A 20,826-nucleotide genomic window follows, 5' to 3' on the forward strand; every position below is an offset into this window, starting at 1 on the left:
CTGGACCATCAACATGTGTCAGCGTGCGAACCATTCAACGAAATATCATCGATATGGGCTTTCGGAGCCGAAGACCTACTCGTGTACCCTTGATGACTGCACGACACAAACCTTTACGCCTCGCCTGGGCCTGTTAACACCGACATTGGACTGTTGATAACTGGAATCATGTTGCTTGATCGGACGAGTCTCGTCTCAAATTGTATCGAACAGATGGACGTGTACGGGTATGGAGACAATATATGAATCCATGGACACTGTATGTCAGCAGAGAACTGTTCAAGCTGGTGGAGGCTCTAGAATGTTGTGGGGCATGTGCAGTTGCAGTGAGCCGGCCGGTGTGGCCGTGCGGTTCTAGGCGCTACAGTCTGGAACCGCGTGACCGCTACGGTCGCAGGTTCGAATCCTGCCTCGGACATGGATGTGTGTGATGTCCTTAGGTTAGTTAAGCTTAAGTAATTCTAAGTTCTAGAGGACTGATGACCACAGATGTTAAGTCCCATAGTGCTCAGAGCCGAGTTGCAGTGATACGGGACCCCTGATACGTCTAGATACGGCTCTGACAGGTGACACGTACATAAACATTCTGTCTGATCATCTGCACCCATTCATGTCCACTGTGCATTCCGATGGACTTTGCAATTCCAGCAGGGCAATGCGACACCCCACACGTCCAGAATTGCTACAGGGTGGCTTCAGGAACACTCTTCTGAGTTTAGTTGAGTTTACACACTTCCGCTGGCCGCCAAACTCCTCCAGACGTGAACATTTTTGTGCGTATCTGGGATGTCTTGCAACGTGCTATTCAGAAGAGATTTCTGCCTCCTCGTACTCTTACGGGTTTATAGAGAGCCATGCAGTGTTGATGGTGTCAGTTCTCTGTAGCAGTACTTCAGACATTAGTCGAGTCCACGCCACGTCGTTTTGCGGTGCTTCTGCGTGCTCGCGGGGGCTCTACACGACATTAGGCAGGTGTACCCGTTTCGTCGGCTCTTCAGTGTAGTACGACTACAGGAGCGAATTGAAAATAGCTGTGTGACTGCGCAGAATGAGATGAACGGAGGTTGCAGCATTTCGAGGGCGGACTGTAATTTGCTTACATCTATTTTACAATGGTGCTTATTTCTGTGTGTATTTAAGTATATTGTTGAAGGATCTGAAGAAATTCGCCGTTCCACTTTCAAGTTTTTCGTTTAGCACTTTGTCTTCATATTTTCTTTAACGCGTACATATTTCGATACCCTCTAACAAATCCATTTTATGCCCTTTTGTTTAGTCGGTGAAGTACTTTAACGTTTTGCTCTACTTTTCCAAATGGGTGTTCTTTATTATGTATGTGTGCAGCTATTACTGATGTTGTGTATGTAGGCTTTAATGTGGTTTGTGAATGAAAGAAGATCGTTACTGGTAGCAGAAAAGATATTTATAAACAAGTGCAGAACAGCAAGCTATAACTGAAGCACAAAGACGTAGCCTCCTGCTGATCTGCAAATGAAGAGCTGCTGGCAGGGACATAAGGAAGAGTAATAATACTAAGACTGCAACCTACTCTCGCAGTGCTACTATAATTTTTTTTTGTTTATTGTAATTTCATTCGCCTGTCCCATATGGGCAGGGGAGGCTGGCAGCGGCACACTCCACCACTCTTCAGCCAATTGGGTTTACAAAAATACAGAAGGGTGATTACATAAAAAGGGGGGAGAAAAAGGGGAACATAAAAAAACACAGTAAATGGAGATGATGGGAGTTAAAATATACACTAAGATGGGGACATGCACTGGGAGACAGTTAAAAAGTCGACGTAAAGTTAAAAGAACACAGCTGGTAAATCAAAGTGCACTTAAAAAAAAAACACTGGAGGCAAACACAAGTTAAAAGCCGGCCACTGGATAAAAATTACACAGAGCATGATACTTAAAAAAACCGCTGGAAATGACAGAACACTCATGTAGAATAAAAAACTGCTGGTAGGGACCTGCTGAGGGACTGGAGGCTGGAAAGGAGGGAAAACGAGGGAGGTAGGTGTGGGGGGGGGGGAGGCGGGGGGGGGGGTGAGAGGAAGAGGTAAAAAAGGTGGACTAGAGGTGCTCCAAGGGCCAGGAGACGGGCAGGGCAGGAGATGAAGAGGGAATACAAGGCAGGAGGGAGTGCAGAGACTCTGAAGGCGAGTATGGGAGAGGGAGGGGGTGTAGGAGGGGGAAAGCCACTCAGGAGAAGGGAGGGAGAGGAGAGGGAGCCCTGAGGAGGAGGCAGGAGGAAGGTGGGCTTAGAGTTGGTAGGAAGTATAGGCATCGGGGCGAAGTTCATCATCCGGCAGGGGTAGGTGCTGGACGTTGCATTGGGAAAGGAGTTGGAGGGTGTGGAGATGGAGAGAGGGCGTGACACAACGATAGAGGCACAGCAACAGGCTGGAGGTGGAGAGGAAGAGGGTCACAAGGGGGTGGGGGAGATCAAGTCGGTGGGCAATATACAGGGTCCAGATGTGTTGAAGGAAAAGGAGAAGGTAGGGGACATAGAGGATGAACATGGGGGATGTAAGGTGGATACGGAAGGAGAAGTGGAGTGCATGGCGCTCGAGGATTTGGAGTATGTTATAGAACAGGAATTTCAGGAGTTGGAATCTGTTGTGAGGTTTGTGTTGGATTGTAAGGAGACGAGTTCCTGGTGAGGTGATGGGGGAGGATGAGGCCAAGGTATTTGAGGGTGGGAGTAAGGTGGATAGGATGGCCATAAGAGGTTAGCTAGAAATCATGGAAATGGAAGGAGATGATCGCCTGGGTCTTGGAGGGGTTGATATGAAGTAACCATTGGTTGCATCAAGTGGTGAACTGGTCAAGGTGGGTTTGGATGTTATGTTGGAAGTGTTGAAGCGTAGTATAAAGGCTATGTAGCGGCACTACAGTTTAAGATAGGGAAGTTAGATTTGGTGCAATATTTCGGAGTGCACAAGTTACAGCCAGGACTGCAGTAAGTTACGCTGACCAGTGGTTGCAAAGTGGAATGGAGGCCACAGGGGCCATTGAACTGCTGGAAAGCGTAAACGCAGCGGTTTGCATGTCGCAAGTTATAGGAAGAAGGGGCCCACTGGCGCATCCGGGTAGTGGGGAGTACGTGACTCAGAGCGCTGTATTAGTGAACCAGAGGCGAGGAGCCGAGTATAAACAGGTGTTGTTTTCTAACGAAATTCATTCAAGTGTGGCAGCTCTCCTGGACGGCGGGGCGTGTCACACTACCGGCGACACACGGCAGCAGATGGGCAACAGGAGGTGCCGTATTAAAACACAGCTGAGCTTTTCAAATGGTTTATACGTTTCCACTACAGTGCTTTGTTGACCTCGGCCCGTATCACAGGCCCTGACGCGTTCCCAGCTACGCCAGCCGAGGAAGAAGCAGCAGCGGGGCTGGGCTATGGCTCGTGGTGGAGCAGCACGGAGTCAATGGGGACAGTGGCCGCTGAGTCGGCTGCTTGCAGAGCCATCCTGACATAATCGGAACTCTACAGGCACGACACAGTGTCGCATTGCACAGGTCGCTGGGGCAGTGGCCTCAGCACTGCGGGGCCCGTGACACTGAGCATTTCGGGGCCTGTGAAGCTTACCGAGGCCAATGAAGCACTGTAGTGGAAATGAATAAATCATTTGAGAAGCTCGGCCGAGTTTTAATACGGCACCTCCTGGCACCCACCCACAACTGCTAGGAAGGTGGCGTCATCAGCAAATTGGAGGAGATTAACAGGTGGGGGAAGTTTGGGCTTATCAGCAGTGTACAGGAGATACAGGAGAGGGGAAAGGATGGAGCCTTGGGGCACACCAGAACACGGATAGAAGGTATGGGAGTTGGAATTGTGGATAGTGACGTACGAGGGATGATGGGAGAGGAAGGAAGCAACGAGATGTACAAAACTGATAGCGAGAGCATAGGTCTGGAGGATGCCAGACATGGTCGTAGGCGTTCTAGAGGTCAAGGGAAACAAATATAGCTGAGAAATGAGAGTTAAGTTGGAGGGAAAGAAGATTGGTAAGGTTAAGCAGCTGGTCGTCAGCTGAGAAGAAAGGTCAGAAGCCACACTGGGTAAGGGGAAGGAGGTGGTGCTGGTAAAGGTGGCGGTGAATGTGGCAGGAGAGGATGGTCTTGAAGACCTTACTGAACATGGAGGTGAGGCAGATGGGACGATAGGAAGAGATATCTGAGGGTGGTTTGTTGGGTTTAGGGACAGCAGGACACAGGTAGTCTTCTACAGGTCGGGGTAAAAGACAGTGGAGAGGAGGACGTTGTACAGGGTAGCAAGGACAGCCAGGAAGGACAGGGGGGATTCCTTGAGGTGGCGATAGGGGACACCATCATGACCAGGGGCAGTGTTGCGTTTGGAGTGGAGGACAAGAGTGATGTCATGTTGCGGTGATGGGAGTGTTAATGTCTGAAGGGGGTAACTGATCCAAGTACTGGAAGCTAGAGGCAAGCAGTGGGACAGAGGTATCAGTGCAGTGAAGGATGGTGGGAAAGGGAGAGTAATCGAAATGGGGATCGTCAGGAATGGAGAAAACCTCAGAGATGTGGGAAGCAAAATGATTAGCCTTACTGAGGTTGTCAGGGAAGGGGCAATCGTTGTGGAGGACAGGGTAATGCAGGGTAGGATTGCTACCAGTAAGGCGGTGGAAGGCTGACAAGTACTTGGAGGAGTTGACAGGGAGCGTGCAGTTGAGGTGTGTGCATGTCTGGCCCCAGTCCTAGCGTTTCTTTCCTGTAAGGAGTTTCCGGATGTGTCACTGTAATTGCTGGTGGTGGATGAGTGTATCTCAGACACAGACATGGAGGAAGGAGTGGTAGAGCCTGTGGGATTCAAGAAGAAGAAGGATGGCTTACAGATGAAGTGTAGGATGGTGAGGGTGAATGAGTTTGGTAGGGACATGGACCTCCACAACATCAGTGATGGTTTTCTGAAGCATGGGTGATGACAGCCAGATGGTGAAAGGTGAGTGGGTGGCTTTCAATCTGTGAGGCAGTCGATTCCTGGTAGACATCCCAGTCAGCATTATGGTAGTCATGGACAGACTTTGGAGGGGCAGCTGGGCAGACACTGCAGGGCGGCCAAGAGCAGAGGAGATGGTGAGAAGGTCAGGGAGGTGGTCACTGCCAACGGGTTAGAGGACATCAATGGCGATATGACCAAGGAGGTTGGGGGGAGCGAGGATAACATTGGGGGTGGAGTTACCACTGCCGAAGGGTGGCAGGGTCACAGCTGTGGATTTTGAGGTCGGTGGCAATCACATAAGTGGAGAAAGTATGGTCAACATGGGAAATGAAGTCATAGGGGAGAGGAGCTGCGGGATGGATGTAGATAGTGGCACAGGTGATGGTGAGGGAGGGAAAAAAGATGCTGAGGAGAAGGTGTTCAGTTGGGTCATTGAGGAGGGGTTGTGGCCAGACAGGGAGATGCTTGAGGTGGCCAATAGCAACCCCACCTCAGGCAAGGGGAAAGAATTGTTGGAACAGTGAAGGAGATAGGGAGAGGTGCAGACAACATGGTGAGGTTGGAGGAAGGTTTCATTAAGGATGAAGGAGTCAACCTGGTGCTGGGATAGGGTATGCATGAAGAGGTATTTGTTGGCAGGGAGGGAGAGAATGTTCAGGTAGAGGAGATGATACTGGTGATGCACCAGGAGATAGGAGGGGGGAAGGAAGTGAGGCGAGGAGAGAGGAGCTTAAGTGAGGGTGTCTAGGCAGGTGAAGGTAAAGTGAGCCTGGTTGTGGGAGTATGTGGCATAGGTATTTAAATGGTAAACAGAGCTGGTACGAGGGAAATCTGCTGGAGGGTGTGGGGGTGCTGGAAGGGGTGGATGTTCTGCAGAACAATGACTAGGGTCCAGATGACATCTTCTGCTGTAGGGGGAAGGTGAAGGGAATTTTTGGGGTGGATGGGTGGGTCGATGGGGCGAACGGGGACAGTGAGCTCACTTTGCATTTGGAGGAGTGGGTGGGGTGGGGTTCGGCGCAGGTGCTGCAGGAAGGGGGAGAGATGAGGTTAGGACACTGTTTAAGTAAGTGGGAGGCTTTACAATGGGGGCAGATGGGGGATTCTTATAGTTTCGGGTGCGGTGGTCATTGTACAGGAGACAGTGCTGGCAGTGGTAGGATTGAGGAGGAGAACAAGACAGGTCAACGGGTTGGTGGTGATTGAAAATCATGGCTCCCTGTGTGAGCAGGTGAACGAGAGGAACTGCAAATATGTCGGGCTGAGAGGCTTTCCAGGGCGGGATGGGCGTTCAGTTCTGCAAACACCTCCACCTCCATGACCACATTGCTCAGTTTTGTGATCACGGTGGTGAGGGTTGGTGGATGATGAGGGGGTTGGGGCTGACAAGGAGAGGAGGAAAGAAGCAAAGGGCCAGGGACGCATGGGGGCCAAAGGTGATGTGGGGAAGGTGCTGGAAGAGATCAGTATCGAAAGAGGGAGAGGAGGACTTGATGAGAACAGTCTCTGCAGGCCGACCCGTTGATTTCCCCTTACAGAGGCATCCAGAAGCTTTAAACTGCGCATACCATCGCCGAATGGAGTTAGCAGTTGGTGGATCTTTGTTGAACTTCGTCCTGAAGTGTCGTTGCACTGTTATGACTGACTGATGCGAGTGCATTTCAAGCACGACATACGCTTTCTCGGCTCCTGTCGCCATTTTGTCTCGCTGCGCTCTCAAGCGCTCTGGCGGCAGAAACCTGAAGTGTGGCTTCAGCCGAACAAAACTTTGAGTTTTTCTACGTATCTGTAGTGTGTCGTGACCATATGTCAATGAATGGAGCTACAGTAAATTTATGAAATCGCTTCAATCATTTGTAATAGCCCTGTATGTGAATATGAAATAGTTCGTGATAACATACTGGTCTGTAGTGAAATCTGAGGTCAGTGTTTGCTTCCAGAGTAATGCCTTTTTCAGTATTTACAATCATTATGGTATAATAAGGTCAGAAAATCTGTGTTGCATGTTGTTTGAGTATTTTTGTGCGTAAATCATTTGTAAGCTTTGACAAATGAAGGGGGTGAATGTCCTAGTTAACTTACTGAATGCAGATGCTAGATTTCTCTGTTGAGTGACATAGTAGGTAGCATTGGAGGAAGGGGATTCTTCAGGGATGTCTGTAAGACAGTTGCCATGTGTAGTTTTCAGTTTGGTTGGATGGGATTTAATTAATGGAGATTTAACATTGTTTCTTTGTTACCTTTTAGTCTCTCAGCCATGGCCTTGTTGTATGCGGCTATGAGAACATACCTTCTCCGAAGAGTCAAGCAGTATATTGCTCCCTCCTACGTATATCTCGCGATGAGACCATGAGGATAAAATCAGAGAGATTAGAGCCCACAGAGAAGCATACCGACAATCCTTCTTTCCGCGAACAATATGAGACTGGAATAGAAGGGAGAACCAACAGAGGTACTCAGGGTACCCTCCGCCACACACCGTCAGGTGGCTTGCGGAGTATGGATGTAGATGTAGATGTAGATGGATAAGTTGGGTAATGGTTGCACTGGGGATGTATTTCTGGATTTCATGGGTGAGGGTGTGGCCACCTAGGAATTTCGGACCAGGGTTGACAAGGACGAAAGTATACAGGGTGGGGGCGTGGGAGGCAGGAGGAGGGGTGGTATCCATGGCGACATCAGAGAGAAGTGGGGTGGGCGGTGCTTTTTTGGTGGAAGGGGTGGAGGTGAGGTCGCCACTTGGGGCTTGAGAGGTTTTTTGGCGGGTGTGGCCTGGGAGGAGGGATGAGGGAGTGGATGGATGGTGAGATGGTGGGAGGCAGACATCCCCTTGTGAGTTGGTGGCACTGGGTAAGGGGGTGGAGTGGTCTGTGGTGGCGACTGTGGTACAGCGGTGGTTACTCAGGTGGGGGAAGCAGGAATAGTGGGCGGATGGGGAGGGGGAAAAGTCGTCCTGGTGGGTGGCAGCAGCAGGTGGGAGGGTAGGAGAAGGGAAACGAATAGTATCAAGGTGGGGATACAGGGATGAGGAGGAGATAGAGAGGGAGGAGACTGTGAGTAGGGGAGGTGGAGACTGGTTAAGCCCAGAGGAAGCACTCCACAGAGCTACAGTAGGGGCAGGTGAAGGGGAGGGATAGATGATGGTGGTAGTGAGGGCGTCCATGATTAAAGGCGGCATCCAGTGGTGACAGGAGTGGCCAAAGTGCGAAAGGAACTAAAACGTGGGCCGATGGCGGCGAACACCGGGAGGCGGCTGCGGTGGCAACCGGGCAGCGACGAAAAAAGGGAGGTGGCAAAAGTAATAGAGCAATGTATGTGCCAGCGCACTCTGCATTGTTGCCAAATTTATTGAAGATGGCGGCGATGACGTCATCCACGATGGCGGCATGTAGACTTGGCAACAGTGCATGACGCCATCCAAGATGGCGGCTTTTGGCGAGAAAATAGGCCATTTGGGCTACGTCCACCAACTTAAGCCTGCAGAAAAAATGTCAGGAAGTGTGAATTTTGGCGGGAAAATAGGAAATTGGGCTACTTCCACTAACCTAACCCTGGAGAAAAAATCGCACGAATTTTGAATTTTGGCGGGAAAATAGGTCAATTATGGTATGTCCACTAACCTAAGCCTCCAGAACAAAAAATGGTGGGGAGTTTAAATTCCAACAGGATAATGACGGGCTTCTCTTTATTATTATTATTATTGTTTATATCATGTATGTGTCCAGTTGGGTTATTTGATATCTGCCCCACCCCCATTACGTGATTAAAGATGGCCAATTGGGCTATGTCCACTAACCTAACCCTCCAGTAAAAACTGGCGCCAAATTCAAATTCCAACAAGATAATGCTTGCAAAACCGCACTTGTCTTTATTATTATTCATTATTATTGAGTATCATTTATTAACATTCATTAGCATTCATTATCATTTAGTATCATTTATTATCATTATTATTTTTATTTATTATTATTGGCCTACCTCCACTAGAAAATTCTCTCCAAATTCAAATTCCAGCATGATAATGGCTGGAAAACCGTACTTGTCTTTATTATTATTGATTATTATTCATTATCATTCATCATTTATTATTATTTACTATTATTATTATTATTGGCCTACCTCCACTAGAAAATTGCGCCAAATTCAAATTCCAACACGATAATGTCGTGAAAACTGTACTTCTATTTATTATTATCATTTATTACTGTCACTTATCTTTTTTCACTGGTAACCTGTCAAAACCGCGTCAAATAATAAACTGCACTTATACTAACCTAAGTCACGTCCTTTGGTTTTGCAGGGGTAAAGAGACTGAAGTCTTTATTTCAAGCAGTACGGTCATCACTTGTTCTCCAACACAATCAGTACACATCTTTGATATCGCAGTGCAGTCGCCACGACGTCCGCGCACCAACTGAATAAGTTCAAATCGCCACCACCCCCTGGCCCTGCCGGCCAGTGCGCGGACCCACTGCTGACAACTGTCACGTGAGGAAGCCGCTCGCGCTGGACTGGCGGTGCGCTCCAGCGGACTGTGCGCTGGGGGCGGCCAGCGCTAGCCGCGGGCCCAGCGATCGCTCCCATGTTGTAAATATGTTTTTTCTGGACACACTGGAACTTGCCGAGTTTGACGTCACAGCAGTCCCTTGTCCATTCACCACGTGTATTCGTCGCCCCCGCACGTTTCCAGCCAAAATTGTTTGCCTCGGAGCTGAATCACACAATGGTCGGCCATTTCACAAAGAACGCCCTTCCACACTTTTGGCGCGAAAGTTGTTTTCCTGGGCACGTTCAAACCTGTCGATGCCGACCGTTCACCATCCACCACGTGTCTTTGTGCGACCGAGAACGCCGTGCTACACTTTTGGCGCCAAAGTTTGATCGACGGTGGAATCCGCCGTGGCTGTATAACAGCACGTTTGGTCACCACGAGAACGCTCGCTAAATGACTCTCTATCGCCGCGCCGCCGCCCCGCTTATGTCACACACCCTCGATCGCCCCCTCCGTACACACGACGGACATAGTCTTCTGTAAATATGCTAACTCCCACATCGCTCATCTATCCTATCAGTTACCTAAGTACTTAATTCCATTTCAATTTTAATCATATTAAATAATTCTATTTACAAATTCATATATGTTGTAACCTCCCAAAGATATTTATTTAATAACCTCCCAATAGTAAAAAATATAATTCTATAATTCACATTCAGTGTAACTGCCCAATAGATAAGTTCCGAAACCTATCAATAATACAATGTGACTAATCTCTCAATAAAATTATGGCTCACTTATAACCTTTCAATAATTGACTGTGAATTTGAAATGGTATATTTTGGACGTCAGCAGTGCTGCGTCATGGCCCTGAAAGATCATTCTGAATACATAGAAAATTCTTACCTCAATAAGGTTGCCGCATAACGCGTATATATCTGCTCCTATAAGAAATTTTTCTGGCACAGCTCAGTGCAATGCTGGCTGATATATTTTTCATGTACAAAAGGAAACAACTGATTTTTCTTTACAATAATCGGGATGACCATGGATTTGAGAAATTAGTAAATTCTTTAAATTGTGATGATTGATTGTCAAAAGTTACTTTTTTGTAAGAGAGATTATTATTAAGAGATTCTTTACACACATTTACATGGGACTTTATATAACAATATGTGCGAAGCTGCTTTTACCTTATATTATACCGCTCAGGCACCGCCATCGCTCCACACGACCGGCCCAGCCAACTCCACACACACTACTGCTAGTTACTAACTACTTACTGCTACTGCTACACAGTTCCTACTGCACTCAACACTGCTCTCTGGTCTGAGATTCTCTTATACCTTACATATCGCAGGCAGCGCGTGAGCAATACATCGAAATTACATCTGCTCGAGTGCGCTAGCAACAAATTTCTTAATCATGGACCTGTTACAACGTATGCAAAGGTGTTCAACTAGCTAATTTCAACTACTTTTCGAGAACCAGACCGCCACCTCTTCCTAGGAACCAGCGCCGAGTTTGAATTCTGGCAGTAAAGAAAGGTCACTTCCGCTTTCTCTACCAACCTAAGAAAATAGTTGGAAAGAAAGGGCACTTGTACTAACCTCAGCCACCCGACCACCACTTCCTCCTAGGAACCAGCGCCAAGTTTGAATTCTGCCAGTAAACGAAGCTCACTTGCGCTTCCGCCACCAACCTAAGAAAATGGTTGCAAATGAAGCTCATCACCACTAAAGTAAGCCATCAGGGCTCAACCTCTTCCTACGCGTTTCGGGTAAAAGGACTCACCCTGCACTAGGCCCATGGCTGGAGGAACGAATTTACTTTATTTAGGGATGGAGTATATGTATCACAGAACACACGCACCGACATGTCCCTCACCATACAGACTTGAAAACCACTCCTACATAACTCATTTATAATGCTCTAGACACACACTTGCTAACTGTAAACAGTTAAAAATAACTCATGGCACAGCCTACAGACATGCGAACCACTCGTAAATAATGTAAAACATTTATGTCCAAATAGCCAAACAACTCCTAATTTTCGGAAATAATTTCAGTGCATAGGCTGATGAAAGGAGGAAGGAGTGTACTTTATTTATTTGGGACATATCTTTTTGAAACTTTTGCATCTCATAGGTTTCGATATGTAAGGCTGACCTAAGGCAGGTTCTGAACTCCTGTAGTGCACTACACTTGGCAACACAACCGCACCCATCAAGATATTCATTCCAATCCAGACCTGTGACTCCTCTACAGATAAATTTGTCCAGTTATTTGTTGACTCACTCACAGTCTGACCAGTGTGCCGTTTTTGCGCAAAAACCGCTCAGACTGTGCTGTGCTGCTCGGGGAAGTAAGGAAGGGCTGCACTCTGTTTATTTGGAGCCCTTTTACTTAGTCGTGGAGTATATTTGTCACAAAGCACCCACACTGATCCGACTGTGGTCATCTGACACAGGCAACAAACACGTAAACAACTCCTAATTTCACCACACAATAGCAAACTGCTCTTAAATAATGCGGTACACAATATCCACAGACGAGCTATGCACTCTTAAACTCTCCAAATAAAGCACAGTACAATGCACAGACATGCTCGCAAAATAGTGCGACAGATGCGCCCAAAGACCCCCCAGCTGCCAAACCAACCAGAAGTCCCTGCTCGGCCTCCCCCAAACGCCGCCGCGAAAACACTTACTACTCGCATGTAACCGAGATGGTGACAGATAACCAGGCGTCGGCAGTGGGTCCGACCACTGGCCAGCGGGGCCAGGGGGTGGCGACGATTTGAACTAATTCAGTTGGAGGAGAGACGTCATGGTGACTGCACTGCGATATCAAAGATGTGTACTGATTGTGTCGGAGAACAAGTGATGACCGTACTGCTTGAAATAAAGACTTCAGTCTCTTTACCCCTGCAAAAACAAAGGATGTGATTTAGGTTACTATAAGTGCACTTTATTATTTGACGCAATTTTGATACGTTACCAGTGAAAAAAGATAAGTGACAGCGAAAGTTTGTATGTGTGATAGATTATGGTGTTGGAATTTGAACTTGTGACAGATTTTTTTGTTATGGATGTAACGCAAATGGCTTTCTTTCCACCGAAATAAGACATCTGGAATAAGTAATAAATGATAATAATAAATAGAAGTACAGTTTTCACGACATTTTCGTGTTGGAATTTGAATTTGACGCAATTTTCTAGTGGAGGTAGGCCAACAATAATAATAATAGTAAATAATAATAAATGATGTATGATAATGAATAATAATCAATAATAATAAAGACAAGTACGGTTTTGCAAGCATTATCTTGTTGGAATTTGAATTTGGCGCCAATTTTATCTGGAGGGTTAGGTTAGCGCACATAGTCCAATCGGCAATCTTTAATCACATAATGGGGGTGGGGCAGATATCAAATAACCCAATTGGACACAAACATGATATAAACAATAATAATAATAATAAAGAGAAGCCTGTCATTGTCCTGTTGGAATTTAAACTCCCCGCTATTTTTTCTTCTGGAGGCTTAGGTTATTGGACATACCATAATTGACCTATTTTCCCACCAAAATTCAAAATTCCCGCCATTTTTTCTCGGGGGTTGGGTTAGTGGACATAGCCCTATTGGCCTATTTTCCCGCCAAAATTCAAACTTCCCGCCATTTTTTCTGCAGGCTTAGGTTAGTGGACGTAGCCCAACTGACCTATTTTCGCGCCAAAAGCCGCCATCTTGGATGAAGTCATGACCTGTCGCCAAGTCTACATGCTGCCATCTTGAATGACGTCATCGCCGCCATCTTGAATAAATTTGGCAACAATGCTGAGTGCACTGGCACATACGTTGCTCCCCTACTGGCGAACACCAGGAGGCGGCGACTGCGGCGGCAGCTGGGCGGCATGCAGCGGGAAGCAGCGCCGGCGTGCAGATTGACGAACGGACGACAGCGGCCGGCACACAGACAGCTACAGCAACAGGCTCTTCCAAACCCACGATACATCAAGAGTGTAGCCCAGGCAATGTAATTCATCGACTTGGAACTGAGGGGATTCAACCCTCGAATGTGCTGCTATAAATCCATGCTTCCTACATACAGGAGTCATTTAGCAACAGCACTGGGGAATGAAACACACTTATACCTATTTACGAATTGCAACTCACGTCCTAGGTAACAGAAAATTGGAAATACAGCGTCTGTCGGTTTTACTAGTGTAGTGCAATAATATTACTTGAACAGTCTTCTCAAGACGAGAAAACAGGGCACTCACCTCTACTCTAGTCCAGCGTCACCTACCAAGGCATTTGTGTGCCTGAAGAGCCGACTGCCCAGAGCCTTCCTTTGTATCTCCCCAGTTGCGACATGCTAAGCCATAGTTACTGGTTGGAGAAGCCCTCGTGACCACCTCAGCGACTGGCTGTGAATCTGCATCACTGTCTCCTAGTGCACAGCGGGGTAGGCAGGCGCGGTTTGGACAGAGTTCTAACTGCATTTCACATTCCAGTTAAAATAATTTAACCACCTGAGTCCATTAGCGTTATGTTTAAACAATACACCTCTACCATTAAAGTTTAAACCATTAAACTTGCCCCCCCCCCCCCCCGTCTAGATCGCCGGCCGCGGTGGCCGAGCGGTTGTAGGCGCTTCAGTCCGGAAGCGCGCGACTGATACGGTCGCAGGTTCGAATCCTGCCTCGGGCATGGATGTGTGTGATGTCCTTAGGTTAGTTAGGTTTATGTAGTTCTAAGTTCTAGGGGACTGATGACCACAGATGTGCTCAGAGCCATTTGAGCCCCCCCCCCCGCGCAGATCGCCTCACTTCTGACGTTAAAGTTGAAAACTACACGGTAGTGTACTAGAGCTATGTTTAAGCAATACATCTCGAACATTAAAGTTTAAACAATTCCACCCCTGACATCGATTTCCCAGTTTAAAAAATAGACTTTACCCAATCAGAGATGGGGATATTGTTTTCCATATACCTTGAATTGCTCACGCAAAACTTAGATGCCTCATTTTTAAACGCATTGTTTTCGAAGACAGAAGAAATCAGAGCACACACGTTTTTTCACATCACTGATTATCGTTACTTGCTGATTCTTAGTGTGAGAATACTGTACAACACTATAGCACTGGCTATATTTCCTGTAAATATTATCTCATCCAGTAAAAAAAAGAGTGTTCTTATCAGCTTAATAACTGTTCCGTCCTACATCAGAGGACTGGAATATTAAATTCATTTTGGTCTCATGATGGAGCATGCTCTACCTATGTCACAAGCTGCTTCCTCACTTTCGAACTCTCTTAAAGTAGTGAAATGCCTCGCCACTTGCGAAGTGTCTTAAGGTAGCCAAATTGAGGCACAGCGGAGAAGTAAATATCAACTTAATAATAGGTACCACTTTATTAATTCGGTAATACGAGGTGCATTCAAGTTCTAAGGCCTCCGATTTTTTTTCTTATTAACTACTCACCAGAAATCGATGAAACTGGCGTTACTTCTCGACGTAATCACCCTGCAGACGTACACATTTTTCACAACGCTGACGCCATGATTCCATGGCAGCGGCGAAGGCTTCTTTAGGAGTCTGTTTTGACCACTGGATAATCGCTGAGGCAATAGCAGCACGGCTGGTGAATGTGCGGCCACGGAGAGTGTCTTTCATTGTTGGAGAAAGCCAAAAGTCACTATGAGCCAGGTCAGGTGAGTAGGGAGCATGAGGAATCACTTCAAAGTTGTTATCACGAAGAAACTGTTGCGTAACGTTAGCTCGATGTGCGGGTGCGTTGTCTTGGTGAAACAGCACACGCACAGCCCTTCCCGGACGTTTTTGTTGCAGTGCAGGAAGGAATTTGTTCTTCAAAACATTTTCGTAGGATGCACCTGTTACCGTAGTGCCCTTTGGAACGCAATGGGTAAGGATTACGCCCTCGGTGTCCCAGAACATGGACACCATCATTTTTTCAGCACTGGCGGTTACCCGAAATTTTTTTGGTGGCGGTGAATCTGTGCGCTTCCATTGAGCTGACTGGCGCTTTGTTTCTGGATTGAAAAATGGCATCCACGTCTCATCCATTGTCACAACCGACGAAAAGAAAGTCCCATTCATGCTGTCGTTGCGCGTCAACATTGCTTGGCAACATGCCACACGGGCAGCCATGTGGTCGTCCGTCAGCATTCGTGGCACCCACCTGGATGACACTTTTCGCATTTTCAGGTCGTCATGCAGGATTGTGTGCACAGAACCCACAGAAATGCCAACTCTGGAGGCGATCTGTTCAACAGTCATTCGGCGATCACCCAAAACAATTCTCTCCACTTTCTCGATCATGTCGTCAGACCGGCTTGTGCGAGCCCGAGGTTGTTTCGGTTTGTTGTCACACGATGTTCTGCCTTCATTAAACTGTCGCACCCACGAACGCACTTTCGACACATCCATAACTCCATCACCACATGTCTCCTTGAACTGTCGATGAATTTAAATTGGTTTCACACCACGCAAATTCAGAAAACGAATGATTGCACGCTGTTCAAGTAAGGAAAACGTCGCCATTTTAAGTGTTTAAAACAGTTCTCATTCTCGCCGCTGGCGGTAAAATTCCATCTGCCGTACGGTGCTGCCATCTCTGGGACGTATTGACAATGAACGCGGCCTCATTTTAAAACAATGCGCATGTTTCTATGTCTTTCCAGTCCGGAGAAAAAAAATCGGAGGCCTCAGAACTTGAATGCACCTCATATAGCTGGTTTTATTACGATGGCGATTTTCCCTTGTGTAGGTGGAAGATTGAAACATCGTTAAAAAAATCGCCGCAACGAAAAAAACGCCTCATGTACATGTCACTATCGTCCTCGCTTCCACCCTCTCGGCGACAAGTCTTTGATATCAAATTGATTGACTAAAGCTTCCGACAGGTTAGGTAGACTAATCACTTTCAGTATCAAAATGGGTGTTAACCGTCGTCAGACAGCTGAAGATGTCCAACGCTAATTACGCTCTGTCTGGCGGTTGCCTTGTCATGCTGGTGGAAGTAATTCGCTTAGAATTCTGGAGTATTGCTCCCGAACTAATTCTGGTAAGACCTGTCGGTCTGTGGAGGTTGGGGGGGGGGGGGGGGGGGGGGTCAGTAGGATGTTCTACTCTCTGCGCCGCCCCCACGACACCTCCGTCCCCATCATCACCACTGCCGCCACGGGTCACATGTTCACAGCTGCCACCGCCACCGCCCCCACCGGATCACGCACCTCCGCCCACACGTCAGGGCTGTACTGTTGGACAGCTGTTAGTGATTTCAGACTCGCAAAAGCTGTCCTGTATTCCCACAGAATACGGTCCTGTAGAAACATTCCTATGGATTCCCGCCAACCTAGTCGGCACTTGCTTCGGGAACTGAAACGGGAAACTCTTGAAAGAAGGCGATGTTATTTTCAGTGAACACTATTGAGAATGTTTAGCGAACCGACATTTGAAGCTGACTGACGAAGGATTCTACTGCAGCCAACATACAATTCGGGTAACGACCACACAGATAAGTTACGGGAAATTAGGGCTCATATGGAGACATATAGATAGTCTTTTTCTTTCATCCTCCATTCTATTTGCGAGTGGAATAGGAGAAGAAATGACTGGTAGTGGTGGAGGGTACCTTCCACCACGCACCTCACAATGGCTTGTGAGGTATGCATGTAGATGTAAATGTAAATTTAGTCTACCTATCTAGCTGTCAGTCCATCCCTTTATACGCACGCAAAACTCACAGAAGATTGTTCTCTTATTTATAGAGAAAAGAAAGACGGAACTTCAGCTGCTGATTGTCCCTCTCTGGACACCTTCGACTAAGTCCCAATTTTGTCAATGCAGTCACTTCGCGAGACTAAGCGCCTTCCATCAGCTTTCGATAGGACCTGTCTGGCCCGCCCGTGGCCAGAATGGAACTACTTATCTTATTTATAGCGAACGAATCTTTGAGACAACAGTTTTCAGGAATCTAGAGCTACGTTTTCATGTTCAAAGGTAGTTCAACTGTGATATTGTCGCCAACTCATGACAAACTCCGGGATGAATTTCTTGTAGAGTTATAACGTAGTTTGATATTCTTCATAAGCTAGGTTTCGCAAGCAGTGCATATAAGCTTTCTGGTTATGTCAGACTGGGTCAAATACAGACACGTAGATATGTCTCATTAGCCTTGTTCCATCTTCAAGCAGAACTGGTTAAGTACACTACTGGACATTAAAACTGCTACACCACGAAGATGATGTGCTACAGACGCGACATTTAACCGACAGGAAGAAGATGCTGTGATATGCAAATGATTAGCTTTTCAGAGCATTCACACATGGTTGACGCCCGTGGCGACACCTACAACGTGCTGACATGAAGAAAGTTTCCAACCGATTTCTCAAACACAAACAGCAGTTGTCCGGCGTTGTCTGGTGAAACGTTGTTGTGATGCCTCGTGTAAGGAGGAGAAATGCGTACCATCACGTTTACAACTTTGATGAAGGTCGGATCGTAGCCTATCGCGATTGCGGTTTATCATATCGTGACATTGCTGCTCGCGTTGGTCGAGATCCAATGACTGATAGCAGAATACGGAATCGGTGGGTTCAGGAGGGTAATACGGAACACCGTGCTGGATCCCAACGGCCTCGCATCTCTAGCAGTCGAGATGACAGGCATCTTATCCGCATGGCAGTAACGGGTCGTGCAGCCACGTCTCGATCCCCGAGTCAACAGATGGGGACGTTTGCAAGACAACAACCATCTGCACGAACAGTTCGACGACGTTTGCAGCAGCTCAACGACGAAGCTGGGTGCACGAATGGCAAAACGTCATTTTTTCTGATGACTCCAGGTTCTGTTTACAGCATCATGATGGTCGCATCCGTGTTTGGCGACATCGCGGTGAACGCACATTGGAAGCGTGTATTCGTCATCGCCATACTGGCGTAACACCCGGCGTCATGGTATGGGGCGCCATTGGTTACATGTCTCGGTCACCTCTTGTTCGCATTGACGGCACTTTGAACAGTGGACGTTACATTTCAGATGTGTTACGACCCGTGGCTCTATCCTTTATTCGCTCTCTGCGAAATCCTACATTTCACCAGGATAATGCAGGACCGCATATTGCAGGTCCTGTAGGGGCCTTTCTGGATACAGAAAATGTTCGACTGCTGCCCTGACCAGCAAATTCTCCAGAGCTCTCACCAATTGAAAACGTCTGGTCAATGGTGGCCGAGCAACTGGCTCGTCACAATACGCCAGTCACTACTCTTGATGAACTGCGGTATCGTGTTGAAGGTGCATGGGTAGCTGTACCTGTACACGCCGCCCAAGCTCTGTTTGACTCAATGCCCAGGCGCATCAAGGCCGTTATTACGGCCAGAAATGGTTGTTCTGGGTACTGATTTCTCAGGATCTATGCACCCAAATTGCGTGAAAATGTAATCACATGTCAGTTCTAGTGTAGTATCTTTGTCCAATATATCATCTGCATTTCTTCTTGGTGTAGCAATTTAATGGCCAGTAGTGTGTTCTCGAAAACCCACTTTATTTTCAACATTTATTTGAATTTTATTTTAAGCTCAGTATAAATTCATTATTTCAGCTGTCTTTTCCTTAGTCTATGTCTACAACGTGTAGCCGACAAGAGTTTGGATTGGGTTGTTTGAGAGAAAACACCAAACAGCGAGGTTATCGGTCTCATCGGATTGGGGAAGGACGAGGAAGGTAGTCGGCCGTGCCCTTTCAGGGGAGCCATCCCAGCATTTGCCTGGAGCGATTTAGGGAAATCACGGAAAACTTAAATCAGGATGGCCGGACGCGGGTTTGAACCGTTGTCCTCCCGAATGCGAGTCCAGTGTGCTAACCACTGCGCCACCTCGCTCGGTCGTAGCCGACAAAATGTCATTTTCCTTTGCATATGATATTCGTTAGGATGATGACTTTATACCTTTGTATAGCTCGTGGTGCGAAGTTATCCAAAGGATGTAGCACAGCTGTTGAAATCACTCAGCTGGTTAGCTGTTATTAACAAAATTCAAAGTTTATCTGACGAGTACTCTGACAATTGCTTTCAATTTGCGTTACTCCAGCTGTCGTGTGTTGTTAAAACTTACTTGGTTTTGCTGATGTGAACAGCACCATGCACTACTGCTAGGTGAAGCAGAACCTTCGACTATATCTATCCCTGAATCACAATAGTTGTATGATAGTTCTTTAACATGTGTGCATATAGCTCCTGGTTCTTCCGTGATGGATTCAGGGCAAATGTAGCCCTGCAGCAGCAATTCGATCATGGTATTACTGAGAGGCTCACCGTTTCTGGCTTAATGTTTATCGCATTTCCCTCTTAGCTGTCAACTGGTAACATTTACTTTAATCGTATGCAGATAAAAACGAGAGTTCCTCTTAGATAAACCAGAGTTACACAAAACTATTATACAGAAAGGTGTGCACTGCCCTGCAGATTCAATTTTTAATAAGTTACCCGCAGAACTGAAAAATTGGAGCGATTATGGTCCAATTTTCAAATTTAAATTGAAATTCTTCCTTTTATTCTGAACAGGAATTTTAATAGTAGTTTAGACTCTTTGGCTGCGATACATTATTTCTTTGTATTGTCTTTCATAAAGATATTGTTTTCATGTTTCATAATAACTTTTTGCTTTCCAAACTTCAGTTGTTTTTGGCCGAATTATATAAATTGTGTACTGAGTTGACGCAGTAGTTTTGACTCATATAATTTCACAGAAATTGGAGTAAAAACAGAAACGAAGTAGAGCCGCTTTATATGTCACACAATGGCTATAGCATCGTCAGTACGAATGAACATTTGAGTTGAGATGGGCGTAAATTCTCTGTATTGGGATCTTTCCACAGGAAGATGTGGCCTACTTCTGTCCACGAATAGATATTATCCCTTTTCACGATTATCACTGCAACAAGTTAAACAAAATCTGAAACACAATTTGTCAAGTACTGCATGAAAGACTATAAAGCGTACCCAGTAACATAGAATTCAGTCGACTGAATATTTTTTATCACTCTCCCACAGTGCGGGATAACCATTCAAATATTATGGAATAGTAGGCATATTAGGTTCATAGTTTTACATCTTACCTTAATGAGAGAAAGCAAAGTGCATCATATTCATGTCAGTAACATAATGATAAATGCGAACATTTTAGGTTAGGTTTTACCGTGATTGTTATTGACATCAAATGAAACAACAAGTTTACTGTTACCAGTCACTATTTATTGATCTCCACGACATGTTTCCCAGTCTTAAACCTCATCATCAGTCTGATTTATATTTGTTAGTATGACGTGTGTG

This window comes from Schistocerca piceifrons, chromosome 1 (assembly GCF_021461385.2).
Source record: "Schistocerca piceifrons isolate TAMUIC-IGC-003096 chromosome 1, iqSchPice1.1, whole genome shotgun sequence".
Lineage (NCBI taxonomy): Eukaryota > Metazoa > Arthropoda > Insecta > Orthoptera > Acrididae > Schistocerca > Schistocerca piceifrons.